Consider the following 4,024-nt stretch of genomic DNA (forward strand, 5'->3'; position numbering starts at 1 on the left):
GGCTGCCCCTTGGCCGCCTCTCCTCTTCCACCACTTGGGCCCATAAGGCCCAATAACCCCCGGGGGGTTCCGATAACCCCCCGGTACTCCTGTATATATCCGGTAACCCCTGGAACCATTCCGGTGTCCGAATATAGTCGTCCAATATATCAATCTTCATGTCTCAACCATTTTGAGACTCCTCTTCATGTTCGTGATCACATCCGGAACTCCAAACTACCTTCGGTACATCAAAACATATAAAATCATAATATAGATGTCATCTAACTTTAAGCGTGCGGACCCTATGGGTTCGAGAACTATGTAGACATGACCGAGCCACGTCTCCGGTCAATAACCAATAGCGGAACCTGGATGCTCATATTGGCTCCTACATATTCTACGAAGATCTTTATCGGTCAAACCGCATAACAACATACGTTGTTCCCTTTGTCATCGGTATGTTACTTGCCCGAGATTCGATCGTCGGTATCTCAATACCTAGTTCAATCTCGTTACCGGCAAGTCTCTTTATTCGTTATGTAATGCATCATCCCGCAACTAACTCATTAGCTACATTGCTTGCAAGGCTTATAGTGATGTACATTACCGAGAGGGCCGAGAGATACCTCTCCGACAATCGGAGTGACAAATCCTAATCTCGAAATACGCCAATTCAATATGTACCTCCGGAGACACCTATAGAGCTCCTTTATAATCAACCAGTTATGTTGTGACGTTTGGTAGCACACAAAGTGTTCCTCCGGTAAATGGGAGTTGCATAATCTCATAGTTGTAGGAACATGTATAAGTCATGAAGAAAGCAATAGGAACATACCAAACGATCAAGTGCTAAGCTAACAGAATGGGTCAAGTCAATCACATCATTCTCCTAATGGTGTGATCCCGTTAATCAAATGACAGCTGATGTCTATGGTTAGGAAACACAACCATCTTTGATCAACGAGCTAGTCAAGTGGAGGCATACTAGTGACACTATGTTTGTCTATGTATTCACACATGTATTATGTTTCCGGTTAATACAATTCTAGCATGAATAATAAACATTTATCATGATATAAGGAAATAGATAATAACTTTATTATTGCCTCTAGGGCATATTTCCTTCAGTCTCCCACTTGCACTAGAGTCAATAATCTATATTACACAGTAATGATTCTAACACCCATGGAGCCTTGGTGCTGATCATGTTTTGCTCGTGGAAGAGGCTTAGTCAACGGGTCTGCAACATTCAGATCCGTATGTATCTTGCAAATCACTATGTCTCCCACCTGGACTTGGTCCCGGATGGAATTTAAGGGTCTCTTGATGTGCTTGGTTCTCTTGTGAAATCTTTATTCCTTTGCCAAGGCAATTGCACCAGTATTGTCACAAAAGATTTTCATTGGACCCGATGCACTAGGTATGACACCCAGATCGGATATGAACTCCTTCATCCAGACTCCTTCATTTGCTGCTTCCGAAGCAGCTATGTACTCCGCTTCACATGTAGATCCCGCCACGACGATTTGTTTAGAACTGCACCAACTGACAGCTCCACCGTTCAATATAAACACATATCCGGTTTTGATTTAGAATCATCCGGATCAGTGTCAAAGCTTGCATCGATGTAACCATTTACGACTAGCTCTTTGTCACCTCCATAAACGAGAAACATATCCTTAGTCCTTTTCAGGTATTTCAGGATATTCTTGACCGGTGTCCAGTGATCCACTCCTGGATTACTTTGGTACCTCCCTGCTAAACTTATTGCTAAGCATACATCAGGTCTGGTACACAACATTGCATACATGATAGAGCCTATGGCTGAAGCATAGGGAACATCTTCCATTTTCTCTCTATCTTCTGCTGTGGTCGGGCATTGAGTCTGACTCAACTTCACACCTTGTAATACAGGCAAGAACCCTTTCTTTGCTTGATCCATTTTGAACTTTTTCAAAACTTTATCAAGGTATGTGCTTTGTGAAAGTCCAATTAAGCGTCTTGATCTATCTCTATAGATCTTGATGCCCAATATATAAGTAGCTTCACCGAGGTCTTTCATTCAAAAATTTTTATTCAAGTATCCTTTTATGCTATCTAGAAATTTTATATCATTTCCAATTAAAATATATTGTCTACATATAATATCAGAAATGCTACAGAGCTCCCACTCACTTTCTTGTAAATACAGGCTTCTCCAAAAGTTTGTATAAAACCATATGCTTTGATCACACTATCAAAGCGTTTATTCCAACTCCGAGAGGCTTGCACTAGTCCATAAATGGATCGCTGGAGCTTGCACACTTTGTTAGCACCTTTTGGATCGACAGAACCTTCTGGTTGCATCATATACAACTCTTCTTCTAGAAATCCATTCAGGAATGCAGTTTTGACATCCATTTGCCATATTTCATAATCATAAAATGCGGCAATTGCTAACATGATTCGGACATACTTAAGCATCGCTACGGGTGAGAAAGTCTCATCGTAGTCAACCCCTTGAACTTGTCGAAAACCTATCGCAACAAGTCGAGCTTTGTAGACAGTAACATTACCATCAACGTCAGTCTTCTTCTTGAAGATCCATTTATTCTCGATGGCTTGCCGATCATCGGCCAAGTCAACCAAAGTCCATACTTTGTTCTCATACATGGATCCCATCTCAGATTTCATGGCCTCAAGCCATTTTCCGGAATCTGGGCTCATAATCGCTTCCTCAAAGTTCGTAGGTTCGCCATGGTCAAGTAACATGACCTCCAGAATAGGATTACCGTACCACTCTGGTGCGTATCTTACTCTGGTTGACCTACGAGGTTCGGTAGTAACTTGATCTGAAGTTTCATGATCAATATCATTAGCTTCCTCACTAATTGGTGTAGTCATCACAGGAACCCATTTCTGTGATGAACTACTTTCCAATAAGGGAGCAGGTACAGTTACCTCATCAAGTTCTACTTTCCTCCCACTCACTTCTTTCGAGCGAAACTCCTTATCTAGAAAGGATCCAAATTTAGCAACAAAAGTCTTGCCTTCACATCTGTGACAGAAGGTGTACCCAATAGTCTCCTTTGGGTAACCTATGAAGACACATTTCTCCGATTTGGGTTCGAGCTTATCTGGTTGAAGTTTCTTCACATAAGCATCGCAGCCCCAAACTTTAAGAAACGACAACTTTTGTTTCGTGCCAAACCATAGTTCATAAGGCGTCGTCTCAACAGATTTTGATGGTGCCCTATTTAATGTGAATGTGGCCGTCTCCAAAGCAAAACCCCAAAATGATAGCGGTAAATCAGTAAGAGACATCATAGATCGCATCATATCTAGTAAAGTACGATTACGACATTCGGACACACCATTACGTTGTGGTGTTTTGGGTGGCATGAGTTGCGAAACTATTCCGCATTGTTTCAAATGTAAACCAAACTCGTAACTCAAATATTGTCCTCCACGATCAGATCGTAGAAACTTTATTTTCTTGTTACGATGATTTTCCACTTCACTCTGAAATTCTTTGAACTTTTCAAATGTTTCATACTGATGTTTCATCAAGTAGATATACCCATATCTTCTGAAATCATCTGTGAAGGTGAGAAAATAACGATACCCACTGCGAGCCTCAATGTTCATTGGACCACATACATTAGTATGTATGATTTCCAACAAATCTGTTGCAAGCTCCAAAGTTCCGGAGAATGACGTTTTAGTCATCTTGCCCATGAGGCACGGTTCGCAAGTACCAAGTGATTCATAATCAAGTGATTCCAGAAGTCCATTAGTATGGAGTTTCTTCATGCGCTTTACACCAATATGACCCAAACGACAGTGCCACAAATAAGTTGCACTATCATTATCAACTCTGCATCTTTTGGGTTCAACATTATGAATATGTGTATCACTACTATCGAGATTCAATAAAAATAGACCACTCTTCAAGGGTGCATGACCAGAAAAGATATTACTCATATAAATAGAACAACAATTATTCTCTGATTTAAATGAATAACTGTCTCGCATCAAACAAGATCCAGATATAATGTTTATG

This window comes from Triticum dicoccoides, chromosome 2B (genome assembly GCF_002162155.2).
Source record: "Triticum dicoccoides isolate Atlit2015 ecotype Zavitan chromosome 2B, WEW_v2.0, whole genome shotgun sequence".
Taxonomy (NCBI): domain Eukaryota; kingdom Viridiplantae; phylum Streptophyta; class Magnoliopsida; order Poales; family Poaceae; genus Triticum; species Triticum dicoccoides.